Source organism: Molothrus aeneus, chromosome 6, assembly GCF_037042795.1.
Source record: "Molothrus aeneus isolate 106 chromosome 6, BPBGC_Maene_1.0, whole genome shotgun sequence".
NCBI lineage: Eukaryota > Metazoa > Chordata > Aves > Passeriformes > Icteridae > Molothrus > Molothrus aeneus.
In genome coordinates this window covers 57,197,928-57,212,897 of record NC_089651.1, presented here as the reverse complement: position 1 = coordinate 57,212,897, position 14,970 = coordinate 57,197,928, and positions in this window count along the sequence as shown.

Here is a 14,970-nt window from a genome sequence, read left to right as displayed (position 1 = left end):
TCACCTAACAGATGCTTACTTCATTAACTTCAACCATCACTTGCACGAAAAAAAGCTTTTAGTGGCTTTCATCTTTTTAAAAGGGCAGGGAAAAAAACCCTAATAAACTGGTAGCCTGGTTAGCAGTAGGGGACAGCTTTAGCTTCAGGCACCATGGGTGGCTAAGATGTATGAGAAACAGATGTAAGGCCTTTGGTGATAGGTCTGCACTTTCTATTTATTGACAAATGAAACAGGCAATAGAAGGCAATTAAAAGCCAATGATTGCACACAAACAGTGCAAACCACAACAGCAGAGAGGAAAGAAAAGCAACAGCACAGTGCAGCTCAGCTTGTTCAGGGCCAAGTGACATCGATTTGGGAAGCAAAAATGTGAATTCATTGCAAAGAAAATGTTTTGAGTTTAAAGCTGAAGAGGTTTGATAGCTGTTCTTGCTTTTGTATTCTGTTTTTCCCTAAGGGCTGTCCAGTTACAAGGTACTTCCCAGCTGTGTGACTCTGGTTTTCTTTCTGGGGTTCAAAGAGGAGCTTTAGTATTGGTTTTAATTGATGGAATGGATAAGAAAGATAATCAAATGTGAACAGACAGCAAAGGGACAGTCTTTCATTGCTGTGACTGAATGTGACAGTGTTTTGATACCAAACCTCAAGTTTGACAACCTCTCTATATCTTAATATTTTTTTAACAGGCAGCTGAGACCTGGACACGAAGAGATAAATTCAAATTCCTCTACTCAGGTTCTCTAGAGAGATTTATCCCTTTTCATTGCTAATCCTCTGTCCTCAGGAAATCAGCTTGCAAGATAGTTTATCTCTGAAAGAACTCGAGGAGTGTGTGCTCTGCTGACCTCCCTGATCCCAGAGCACACAGATAAGGAATGCAGGGAAGAGGGGATCTTCTTTGTGGGCATTTTAACAACCAGACCTGGGATAACACCTACTTTTCACTTAATATGATGAAGGTGCAAATCCATAGGCCCAATTTAAGTGAGTCTTTATTCTGCAAACTATAATTTTGCACCAGAGGCAAGGAGCAAACCAGCAAACCCTCCCAGGATGATGTTACGGCCGAGCAGAATCTCATTAAAAATCAATTCCTCATGTCCATAAAACAAGTTTATTTTATCTTGTGGGAGCCTGCTGTTAGCACTCACACAGTCCCATTGTGTGGAATTCCTGCCCCTAGTTGTATGCCAAACTGCACAGTGTACCATTAACAAGTTTCAATTTTATGCTAAGCTTTTCAATATTTTTGGTGTCATTAACCGCAGGTTATTTTGCCAGCATGTGGTGTCTTATAACATATGTTATTAATAGTGATGACATGTTTAGGTTCTGAAGGTTTAAACAAGACCTCCAATATTTACATTTATAAAAGGGGGAAATGATGAGAGCAGGGCTGCCATTGGCCACTGAAGGCTCCAGCTGTGCAGGTATTCATCCTAACCCTCACAGGTCAAGGCTTGCTGGCCAACTGTTACAAAAACATAATGCAAACCACATTTTATAAGCACCACAAGACAAGGCAGTACATGTTAATTATCTATTAATCTGCCCTTTTTGCAGAGGGTAACAGGAGGGACATGTGTTTGGCCTTGTGCTTTGCAGAACCCCACCCACCCAAGGCCTGCAGGGATGATGGCACCTGGGTGATGTGGGTGCCATGGGCCCAGGTGTCCTAATCGCTTACACTGCCTTAACACCACAGAATAGCCAGAGCTGGAAGGGATTCACAAGGACCTTTGAGTCCAACTCCTGGCCCTGCACAGGACAGCCCCAAAAATCACCTGAGATCATTGTCCAAACACTGGGTGAACAGTGGCAGAGCTCAAGATGCTCAGCAGCTCTTCTCTCTTCTTCACTGAGACCATGCCATGAAAGCAAGGTAAAATACACTCACTTCTCAAAAAGAGAGGTCTGAATTAATGCATTTGATGCCTTACTGCAACAGATTAAGAATATGCATGTGCTCAGTAAATAGTTTTGCTGACCTGTAGTGATTTAAACTTCTGTAACTTGATTGTGTCTCTGGGCCTTTCATCTACAGGGCTTTTACATCTCTCTCTTTCTGGGTTCTGGTTGAAAAATGGCATTTGGGATTTTTAGGCACTATTGTAAGTAATGAATAATGGTTTCATAATAATTTAGAAATGTCACTTTTGCAAGCTGTGAAGAAAACATCATATGTTCAAAGTATTTCTAATCTTGCATGTGTGTGTTTGAGAAGAGAGGATGGAATTGCAGTCCTTGGTACCAGACATAATTAGGATGATTAGTCAGGGCTGACTACACTGTAAATTATAGGGAGCAAAGAATGGTGCTTGAATGATGCTTTGTGGTGCTAGGAAATGATTAATGTCTAGGAAGGATAAACACAGAGTCTTAAATGAATTATCATATACTGTATTTAGTTATAGTGACAGAAGGAGTCTAATTTTCATTTTTTTAATTTATGGTGCACCTAAGATTGCAGGCTTAGGATTTTCAAAAGGACACATCCAGCTCTGTTTAGGCAATCAACTAATTGACTTTGTTTACTTAATTGAATTTCCCTTAGAAATTCCAGGGGCACTGATTTAGGTTTTTGGTTCCCAAAAAAGTACAGGCATGGAAAAATGCTGCATAAAGTGGAATTTCCTGTGAACACAGAATTGCTGTGTTTCTAATAGGTAAGTGTAGACAGCAAGGAAGTGATGGTCACAAATGTGCCTGTGGGCCCAGCTGCTGAACAGAACCAGGCATGGGCAGGGGACATCCACTTTTCATTCTTTGCATAATGTTTGTGCTTTTTGTAACAGTGATGTTATTTGCTGTAATCTTAAATGCTTCAGTTAAAATACAGGTAATTTAAAATATGACATGACCTCACACTGCTGTCTCTGAAATGAATGGTCATGGAGCACAGATAAGGACTTGGTGACACATCACTTGTTTGGGTCACCAGGGAGCCCAAGATCTCTGTTCTTCAAACCTGTCTGGGCATAGCAGATGTCATGGTCAGTAAATTTAGTTTATTTTCCCATTATTTTAAATCAAAATTTCACAATAAATAAAGTGAGGGATAAAATAGAGCTGAAGTTATCCTTATGGTTTTGTATAAGGAAACAAAATTACCTGACACATCTCATGTTCCCACGCCTGTATTTTTGGCTTCCATTCATCCAATAAAAGTTGTGTGAAGTTTTTAGGGAATTTCAACCAAATCAGACAAACAGAAAGAAGATTTAAAGAAAGGATTCACAGGGGATTCCTACAGGTTTTATGGAAAGTGATGTCTGTGTAAAATGAAAACTCCTTTCAGTACTTCAAGGGAGCTTATAAAAATGAGAGTGACTTTATACACAAGCAGATAGAGGTAGGACAAAAGGGGAATGGTTTTAAACTAAAAGAGGAAAGGTTTAGATTGAAAGAAATTCTTCCCTGTGAGGGAGGTGAGGCCCTGGCACAGGATTCCCAGAGAGGCTGTGGCTGCCACATCCCTGGAAATATTCAAGACCAGGTTGGATGGGGCTTGGAGCAACCTTGGGATAGTGGAAGGTGCCCATGGCAGGGGAATGAGATGATCTTTAAGGTCCCTTCCAACCCAAGCCATTCTGTGATGATTCTGTGAAAGATGTAAATAAAAGCTCCCCCTGAGAGAGACAGGCAGCAGCACAGCTCCTGCTGTACTGACAGAAATGGGAAATACCTGTGAAACAGGTATAGTTCCCATTTATTTACCCCAAGATACAATTCCCCAATACATTTCCCATTTATTTACCCCAAGAAGAGGAGAAGCCTGTGCTGGAGTTCCGATCCAAGTATGAGACACAGTCACAGGTTTCACAAGTTATGGTGTTTACAGAACCCCTTGACTTTAGACTCTCACTCCCAAAAATTAAAATTCCTTTTGAATTCAGCATCATAAAATAGCATCTATGAAATGGAATACTTGCAGTGTGGTCAGGACACCGAAGAGTGAATTCTACTTTGTTTAAAAGGCTTGTTTTTATGAGTTTTCTCAAAGGTTACACACAGAAGAAATAATTTGTTGTTACAGTTGTTAAAAGTCAAGAAAAATCACCCAAATTTTATTTTATTTCTAGTTAATGAATTTCAAAATAATATTTATCGGAGTTTTTCAAGGCAAATGGGCAAGTTAGGCATGCATCTCCCGCTGCCTTTTAGTGGGGACTCAATAATTCATTGCCATATTTTTTCTTTAAAAATCTCCCCCACCACTATGCAACTATTCATTTAGGCAGGGCTGATTTTGTATAGAAGGAGTGCCAGAATATTAACACAACTTGTAAATAACAGAGGGCTCTGCTGGGTGGTGAAATGGGTCCTGCCTCACCATGCTGCAGCCCTCTCACAACAGCCAACCCTGGATTCAGGCATCCAGCACTAGGAGTGCAAATTGAGAAATGCAGCTGGTGACTTTTTGCTTCATTTTTGTTTTTCTCCTCCTCTTAGAAGTCTCCAGCTAGAATTCCACAGCAAGGCCCCCTGCAGACAGCAGGAGCAAAGTAGTTGGTGGGGTAGGAAAATTTTGGAGAACCAGAACGATCTGATCTACATCGTTGATCCTTTGTTCATATTTATTTCTGGTTTGGGAAGTGTCACTGCCTCCCTAAAGCATCTCTTAAAGGTAACCTGTGGAACTTTTTGGAATTTTAAGGGTCTTCAAATTTCTCCATCTGGTGACAAAAGGATGGGCTGGCACAGGGCTGTGCCCAGGAAGGCTTGGAAGGAAAGTGTGACCTGGACTTGGGTGTGCCAGCTCCTGCTGGGGCCAGGGGTGTGTCCCTGGCACTGAGCTGGCTCTCCCACATCCCTTCATTCAGTGGGGTCCCTGCCCTGCTCCCAGCCTCAGCACAGGCTCTTGCCCCTTCCCTGACATGGGATTTACAGCACAGCAGCTGAACAGCCTCAGGACTGGTGTTTTTCTTCCTTTTTACCTAAAGCTCCTCCTCTTTACCCTTTCCAAGGGCTCTGCCCATGCAGGTCACTGTTTAGGAGGAGCACACAGAAATTTGGGTTTTGCAGCAGGTTCTAAATTCAATTATTGCTTTGAAGTCATTACAGTAATCAACACCAAAAGCACAGGGACTCAGATGCACTTCCCTGCTTTCCTCACTTTTGGGAGATCTTTGGGATTGAGGCAGAGTTCTTGCAGGTCTGGCTCTTTCTCATTCTCATTACATCTTGTCTTCAGGACCTGGGAGCCTTTTCTGTTCCTCTCTTGAACACTTTCTTTATGTCAGCTGGTCCTGAAACCAGCATTCTTCAGGATAAAATCATCGCCTGTTTCCTGCACATGGTGTCTTCCCCAGATCCTACAGTCCCTTTGGTCTCTTCATTTGCAATTCCCTGCCACTGTTTTCTGCTATTCCCTCTGTTGTCAGGTGGCCTCAAGCAGCCTCCAAAGTTATCCAGGTCCCCACCTGATGATCAGCAGCTGAGTCTTCTTCCCTCCCAGTCCCTGAGATTTTCATCATGCTTAAGAGGTGAGGTAGCAGCTTTCTCCTTGTCCATGGCTGTTGCAGTGGAACAGACTTTTGGCAGCAGTGAGTGACCCCTTTTTTATTAGCCCTGTGAAAAGGCATTAAAGTTTCTCTCATCACCTCCTGTGGATTCTGGGACACTCTAAGCCTGAGGGAGCCAAGAAAGAAAAAGATTCCCTGCTCAGAGTAGGTTTTGTAGCCTCTCAGACATGCAGAGAGAGTCCCAGAGAGCAAGCAGAATTCACAAGCCTGTGTGTGGAGAGATTGCCCAACTTGTCACTTAACATGAAATTTTACAGCCTTTCCCTAGGAACGTATATTACTTTAACAAAATAAAAAGCCCATCCCCTTATCAAGCATTATTCTTTTACATTTACAGTTGGCCTGACATACAGGAGTAATATTCCATGGTTTGCTACAACTTGTAAGTTTATGACCCTTCTGTGGCAGATCAGACTAAACATAATTCATTCACAGCTACTTAGTGTTCTGGGAAATAAACCCCTGAACTTAAATAACTATAGTGTGACCTCTGTAAAATATTATTTATGGGTTAAGAACTGTTATTATGTACATATCAAGATATGCCAAAGGTTATAAAACAAACACTAGTCAGCAAACTGCACTGTTTACTGGCCAAGTCACTCGTGGCTTGCTTTCTGGTTATAGTCCTACAAATTCTGTAAATGGAGAAAAAATATGACTTGGCTGCCTTGGTAATTAGAATGAAGTTGAAGCTATTGACCACTAAGGATTCAATAACAAATAATTCTCTGTCATAAACAGAATGCCAAAATATAACCAAGCAATCCAATGGAAACACATGGTGTTTTCCATTAAAAGAACATTGATTGCCACAAGGGTGCAGCCACTGTCCCAGTCAGCAGGGAATGACAGCCCTTCACCCACCACTCATTTTGTAAATCACTCAGGAGAAAGCTCCAAGCACACATGTGATGCCTCCAGAAGGGAATTTCAGGTTCTGGTTTTGATATCTGGCATCCCACAGGGGCTTGGGGAGCACGTGAGGGTGTATTCATTGCTCTGCCTGTTCCTGTGTAATTTACCTCTGTCAGAGCACATCTTGTGCACAAGGCTCCTGAAATGTTTTACAGGCAGGGCTGTGCAGACACATAGATCAGAAATGTTCATATCAGTCAAAACCACATCATATAATTTTATGTGAGAAATCTGTCATGGTTTATTTCCCCTTCCCCTTACTCCCCCCTTCCCCCTCCCAAATAATGGTAATAAAAGAAAAAAAAAAGACAATAAAGGTATGAATGAAAAAATGAACCACTAACTTTATCTGGACAAATCTTGTAACAGTCACATTTAATGTCATAGACAGACCCCTCTATCACTTTTTCAGACAGAGAAATTCCCCAGGAATGTCAAAGGGATTTTAGTAATTTCTGCAGTAAGGACAAATGTAAGTACCTGCACACAGATTTTCCTGGCTCTCACATCAAATCCAGTAATGCTCAGCTCACAAAGATCCCTTTCAATTTGCTCTTTAGATATCAGGGAGGGGTTTAGGCATGTAAAGTAAATTTGTAAGGGGAAATGAAAAAATTTTTAGCCCTCTAAAGAGAAAATTTGTTTGTTAATAACTTATTATTTTGTTATTAACTATTTTCTCTTGTCTTGCTACAAAACTACCACGTAAGAGAGCTGCTACCAAAATAGCCAACAGCCCTGTGGTTAGGACAACCCCTAGAGATGGTGAAGACTGAAATTCATGTTCTTTTGCAAACTTTGGGTTTGCCCTTGGTGTGCCACATCCCATGAGAGTGCCTGCTGACCAAATTCCCATGCTGGGCTGAGCCAGCTTTTCTCCTGGGAGCTGGGTGGGAACCAGCACCTTTCACTGGAATTTTTCAATCCATTTTATTCAACAGCTCTCTTCTGCCCTGCTAGTTCATGCTTTTTCCACAGTGTTTGCACTGAGGTACCTCAGTGTGTTGCATTTCTAACATTTCCTTCCTGACTCGATCCCATTACAGGAGTGACCCTGGCAGTGACTCTGGGTATATTTAAATAAAGACCATTTTCATTGGATTCAGGCTGCTGAAAGATCCCAGTTTAGCAGCAAGGAGAAAGCAGGTCTTGCATCAATATGATGCAGTGGGAGGAGGGAGTTTGCTGCTCTATGGTCACTTCTGGATGGAGTTGCATGAATTCCAGGGTGATATCCCCAATCTGGGTGGAAAACTGGCTGTTAGCATGTGAGCCAAACTTCTCACTAAATCCCTCTGAGCTTCCCTTAGCACATGGGAAGTGCAGACTTAGCCACCAGTCTCCAGGGATATGGGAGGTGCTGGAACAGGCAGAGTTTGAAGTGCTGGGTGTATTTTCCTTTGAAAAATTGAAAAGAGGTGGCATTTCCAAATATTTGGTTGCTTTTGCTAGGTCACAGTTTAGGTTACTGTTTACTCATGCTCAGTGAGTAAACATTTCCTGTGCATCCATGTCTGTATCCTATGAGGGAAAACCCAAACCATGGGGAAACCAGGGCCCACTGTGAGCACAGAGCACCTGAGACAGTGTGAGCCAAGCACAGGAGCCTGGCAGGGGAACTGGGTGACCTGAGTCCTGCTCCTGGCTCTGTCCCACCTGCAGGGTACTCTCAGGCCACCTCTTTTCCCCTCTTTGGTCTGTTTTCCTTCTTCTCTTGTGCACTGTCTATTTTGATGGCAAGCTCTGGGGGACAAGCTGTGTGTTTCTTCCTAGGTGTTCACCCAGTTCCTACCACAGGGCAGTCCTATGCTTATTTCACTCCCCTAAGGCACCACTAAAAAGCAAGTAACATGAGAGATCTGAACATTTCTGCTCTTATGTATTTAATAAGATTGAATATGTATTTTACATATGAGCTCCTGCAGGTCTCCTGGGTTTTTTTCCTTTACACCCCAGAGTAATTTTTGTCTTTGATTGCACAGGAGGCTTTAACATTTATGTCCTTGGAAGAGCTGGAAGTTGAAAGCACAGCCCTGTGCTGCTCAGTGCAGTCCCAGCCTGCCCAGGGGGCTGCTCTAACTAACCAGAATCAAATTAAAGTGCATCATAAAATTACAGCGTGCTTTTCTGTAAAGTTTTATTTTTACTTTCCTGGGCCTGGCCTTCAGGTTTCATTAGGAGCAGTGCTCAGCAGAGCTCCCTGTGGGCTGAGGGTACCCTCTAGAGGAACAGGCACTGGCAGCAGTGAAACAGGGATGCTCTGTCTTCCCAGGGGCTTTTTTAAGGCTGATGAGAAATTAGGGAATATGAAATGCTGACTCTGGATCCTGCCCTTATGTGCTGCTCACTCTGTGCAAGGGTGACAGGGTGCAGGTGGTTTTAGGGGTCATGTTAAAGGGAGATGTGTGCTTCTTCAATCCTCCCAAAATCTGGGGTTTGTGGTTCCCAGGCCTGGTGGGAACAGTGCAGTGCAAAGAGGGACACAACACTTGGTGTTTCCTCCTGTGACTAGTGCTGGCAGAGAATCATTTAGGTTGGAAAAGGCCTTTTAGGTCACCAAATCCAGCCATTGTCCCATTGTCAAGGCCACCACCAATCCATGTCCTCAAGTCCTGCATCTAAAATTTTTTGAACACTTCCAGAGACTGTTATTATTATTTCACCATTTCCCCAGCCTGTTTAGGGCAGCTTGACCACCCTTTCAGTGAAGAAATTGTTCCTAATATCCAATTTAAACTTCCTCTGGTGAGGCCATTTCATTTTGTCCTATCTCTTGTTCCCTGGGAGCAGAGCCTGACTCCCACCTGGCTCCACCCTCCTGGCAGGAGCTGTGCAGAGCCAGAAGGTCCCTCCTGAGCCTCCTTTTCTCCAGGCTGAGCCCCTCCAGCTCCCTCAGCTGCTCCTCATCAGACCTGTGCTCCAGATCCTTCCCCAGCTCGATTCCCTCCTCTGCACCAGCCCCTCAATGTCTTTCTTGCTGTGAGGATCCCAAAGCTGACCCCAGGATTCGAGGTGTGGCCATGGTGGTCCCCTCAAGGCTTGTTCTCCAGGCTCATGGGATCATGCAGCCTGAGCATGACATTTAGGCTGTCAGCCCTCTTCAGTCTGGCCAGCCCTGCTGGGAAAATTGCTTCCACTGTCCATGGAATGGGGTAGGTCCTCCTGAAATGAAACCCCACTTTATGGGAGGAAAAGAAGTTCTTTGTTATCCAAATTTTTGCAGCGCTTCCCTCTTCATAGGGATATTCTTTAGATTCAGATCTCAGCACCCTCCAGTTGAATCTGTCTCTTCACCCCCAAACAATTGGAAGGAGTGACTCTTGTAAGCAAGGGCACTGGTAACACAGCTGGTTTCTCAAAGAGTTATGGAGAAGCTGACAGTATCTAATGACAGCACAACATGCGTGCAAAATAATGCTCCCATTCCATTCTCCCCTTGCAAATGCCTAAATTTAAATTAAAGTCCCATTGCCTTGCCTTTTGGCAGTACTTCAGTGGCTCTTGCTAGATTTGAAAACAAAAGAGGCAGCTCCATCTAGAGGTCTGTGACAAGGGAAGAAATCCTGGTTCTCACAGCTCTGCTCTTAGGAGTTTCTATTGATGCAGCATTGTGTATGTGGGAGAGCGTTCTCCTGTTCAGTGTGGCTTTTCCTTTTGTTTTCTAAATGTTTTATAAAGTCTAAGATTTTTGGAGCAAGGTCTTGAGGTTTTAGAGCGATCCTGAGCTATTCTTATTTCCCCAGCCTATTCAGAGTGAGCTGCAGCTCAGCAAGAGCATCCCTGTGTGTAGTTGGCTGCCTGTGTGCAGAGTTTGGGACAGAAAGGGGATGGTCAGGGAGGTCCTGAGCATTGTTTCTCCCTGATTCTTTACAGACATCTGAGAATTTCTCAATGCAGAGTGGGAGAGAGGACTGTGCTCAAGCCTGCACTGGTATTTTCTGGCTGAGTGCACACCCTGATCCCAAGAAGGGAAGAGTTCCCCTGTGGGAACCACCATGGAGAGGGGATGGGGACAGGCAGGTAACTTTTACTCATAGGTGTGTAACAACAGAAATGTTATTTTAAGTAATTAGGAATCAAACAGTCTGACTCAAAGGGTCCTTGGGATGGCATCTTCATATCCCAGAGCTTTGGGCTGTACTGAGATTTTAAAGATCTCAGTAAAGGTGCATAGAGAGCTTTTTTCCTTCCTCTCAGTGATGATTAAAGCAAAGCCACAGAGATACATCCCAGAGTGCAGCCCTGCCACAGCACTGTAATCCTGTGCTGGGGCTTGTGTTGGGGTTTGGTTCTGAACCGAGGGGAGAGTTCTTTGTAATGGACTGAAGAATAAAAATATAAAAATCAATATTCCTTAGATGGAATTCAAAGGTCAATAATGCCCTATAGTTCCTATGTGTTTCTTTTTCTCCTGATCATCCAGTCCAGGTAATTTCTCCCTTCTCCCTTTGAGCATCCTTCATCATCATTATTTTCTCTATAGTGTACTCTCATTAGACTACTTTTAACTCTATTATTTCTAACCCTTTCCTGCTGCCTTTTCTACTTCCATCTGTACTATAGGTATTGAAGATGATAGATCTTGTGATTGCTAGAAAATGTACAGACAAACAGAAATTATTGGTCAATGCCTGCATTTCAGCAGAACAGAGTTCAGCTCTTGAGAAAGAATATGCAGTTCTTGGCAGATAGGAGTTTGTTCTACTGAGAAAAAGGAAATTTTATGAGAGACATGGCAGGAAACTGAAACATCAGGCTCAGTCTTGACTGAAAAAAAGGACTTTGAGAGCTTGTTGATCCTTTGCCAGTGTTAAAGGAGTCAACTCAGTTAAGTATTCTTAGCTAATATAATGAGTCTACAACATGTAGACATAATAGCCCCATAACATTATTACATTTATTTTTTTTCTCCTCTTTAGTCTGCTTAGTGTTAAACAATGTCTACTATTGTTTTAGCTCAGCTCATAGTTCAGTCTTTGGGGGACTTAAAAAAATGCAAAGTTAAATTATTCAAGAAATTAACAACACCCTGCTTCTTAAGGAATGACATTAATATTAAATAAACATTGCAGAGACCAAGGACATCTTTAACTAGATCAGAGCCCCATCCAACCTGACCTTGAATGTTTCCAGGGATGAGACATCCACAGCTTCTCTGTGTCAGTGTTTAACCACCCTTGTTGTAAAAAATGTCTTTCTTATACCTGATCTAAATCAACCCTCCTTTAGTTTAAAACCACTACTCTCATTGCAACAGGGTCTACTAAAAGTTTGTCCCCATCTGTCTTCCAAGCCCCCTATAAGTATTAAAAAGTCTCCCTGGAGCCTTCTCTTCCCCAGGTTGAACACCTCCAACTCGCTCAGCATTTCCTCACAGCAGAGGAGCTCCAGCCCTCTGAGCACCTCCACGGCCTCCTCTGGACCATCTCCAGCAGTTCCACGTCCTTCCTGTGCTGGGGACACCAGAGCTGGATGCTGCACTCCAGGTGGGCAAAGACTCTGGGGTCTTTTCAGTGTTTGAACAGTCCTGCTGTTCCTCATGGAAAATCCCAGGATTTATAATGTTCCTAATGGAAAATCCCAGGATTTATTATGTTCTGAGCTGACCAGAAGCTGAAAGAGGCAGAGATGCTCTTTTATTCTACCCCATTTCCAAAAGGTAAAGAGAGTGCACACACCTGCCAGTCTGAGGCCATTCCCAGCAAGCCTCTGCTGTTCAAAGGCATAAACTGCACATCCCTGGGCTTCTTAAATACTTCTGGATTTCTTGTCCAACTGGTTCTGTTGCACAACATGTTAGCACGTGCTGGCTTGGGAAGGAGGGTGGGAAGGAAGTTGTTATCAGAGGCTGATAGGAGGGAAGCTGTACCCCAAGTGCTTGTTTATAGACAGGAGCAGATAAGGTGACTCATATCTCTGAGTCCCCAGCACTAAAACGTCCCCATGCTCATACCACGTGAGACACAGGCATGGGCATACACAAGAGGCTTTAACCCCTGCCCCAGGGATGACAGAAGCACTTTTTAATCCTTGGTTGTACAAACCAGCAGCGTCTTTAGCCTGTTCTTAGCAAAATCTTCCACCTTTTTCCTCTTGATACAGCATCCATTGGCTGCCACAGCATCTGAATGGGCTTGCAGGTAGCACAGGGCTGATGTAATTTGACCAAATTTGAAGTCCATGCTTGTCCTCTGACCACTTTGTATGTAGCCAAACCATGATAAGATCCCATTTCACAAGCCAAACAGGAACAGGGCTGGTGAGGCACCTCCAGTGCAATGAATTCAGATACTGCACTGTGAATCACTTCATTTGGAGGAGTGACCTCTCCTCTTCAGAGGGTTAAGCATCACATCTGCCACCAATACCCTGTGCTGGTTGTGGACCCATCTGATTGATCCAAGCCTTTAGTGAGCAGGTTGGATCACCTACACCAGCTGTGCCTTTGTAGGAGAGGACAGCTTTAAAAGTACCATTAATAACTGCAGTGTGCTAGGAAGAGACCAACAGCTCAGAAATTGAGTTATTTCAATACCATTAAATACACCCAACCACAAAGAGGGTAAAGCTCAGTCATCTCACACATCTCCACCTCTAAAGTGCTGGAAGTTGTCTTGTAACACCAATTCCACCAGCTGGAGTCCAGAAGGTGGTGTTCCCAAAGAGCACTAACAATGCATTTCTGGGTGTTTCCTCCCTCATTTGGGTGCCATGGCACTGCAGGTTGAAGAACACTGCTCAGACTGCTCCATGACAGCCACTTCCATGGCAAACTGCTGCCAGGCCTTCATGGCATTTTGACACTGGTGGTGCTTTCCCACTGCTTTGAACTGCAAAAAGGGGAAGAAAGCAGAGACAAAAGTGGATCAGGGGCCTTCAGCATTCAAAATGTGGAAGGGAAGGGCTTTCATATCTCACATGGGCAATATTCCTCACATGCAGCCATTTGCAAGATTGTGGCTCTAAGCTTATTTGTCAGCCAGAAGAGAACTGTACAATCATCTGGACTAAATGTTAATGAGGGACAGAAAGCATTGACCCTTAGTTGACACAACAGTCCCCATGGAAGAGGAAGTAAAAGACATTTTTAAACTTGAATGTTGGATTTCAGTAGATTAGAAAGAGAAAATCATGAATGAAGCAGAAGGTTCTCCAGCCTCCTATGTACACGCTATTCGATCTTTTGCTTAAATCTCATTATTACATGCACGGGTGGAAACTGCTGCCCAAGAAAAAAAATACAGAAAAATCAGGAAAGTAGAGGGCACTGCAGATGCTTGGTGCCCCAGAGCTCTGTGGTTTAGAGGAGAGGTTTGTTGGGCTCAGGGGTAGGGGGCTGGCATGTGAACTGAGTGTCCACATGGATGCCTTGAACCCATTTCTGAGCATGTCCATCATGTTCGGGAATAAGTGAGAAACTAAATTATAAATAATAGAGCAAGACTGCTGGGAAAGAAATAAACCCCAGTAAACCAGAACAATCAGTTTGTTCTCCAGTGTTTCCTGTACAAGTAATAAAATCTAATAACTGAGTTGCTGTTAACAGTTAATGACCACTGCATTTGTTAATGGACCCAGACAAATGAGAGCAGTTTAATACAACAAACAGGCCATTAGCTGTATTAATGGTTGGCTTGTAGGAGTTAGAGCTCTTATAAACTATATTCTGCAGTTTATAATACCAGCACTTTATAAAATGACCCGGTGTTTTCCAAAAAATAAAAAATAATAAGGATCAGGTGAGCTACAATTTAAAAAAAAAAATTAGTTTTCCAAAAAATAAAAAATAATAAGGATCAGGTGAGCTACAGTTTGGACAATCAGTATTCATGGCAACTAGGAAAAGCTGATATTAGGCTACAATATATTTTTCTCTTTTGCACTGGAATAAATCAGGATCAACAGCAAACACACAAACCAGGCCTGATTCTTGTATAGCTTAAATGAGTAGCAGCTTTGCTTTTGACTCAGTGAGTTTTGGATTGATCCTATAATGATTATTATTAGAGAGGAATTTGATTTCTTTTTTCTCTTCTTCTCCTTAGACTACCAATGATTCCACATATGGGATATTCAGTCTTCAGCAGCTGTCATTGTTTAAAGGTTTAACAAGCAGTCTTATAGCAAGAACTATAAAAGAGAAGTGATATAAATAGACTAAAATTAATAGAGGAACAAAATAGAGTTAGTTCCTACTTCAATTGCCTCTACAGTTCTCTTAATTTTTGTATTTTTATAGTGATTTAGCTACAGTTTCAGTTACAAAAAGTGTCACTGGCACTTTTTGCAATGGTAATTGTGAAAGACAAAATTCTTCCATTGCTTTACAGACTCACTGCTGAATGTAACCAGTGTCTGGTAGAAATTTAATGTGGAGCAATTTAAGACTTTGCCCTTAACTTGCCAAATGAGGATGATACTAAATTGTTACAGAATTATAGGGTACTGGGGAAGGGAATAACACACAGTTTTGTAGGAAAAAGAAGTGGAGATTTTTACAGGGTACATGAAATGGGCTCTAATT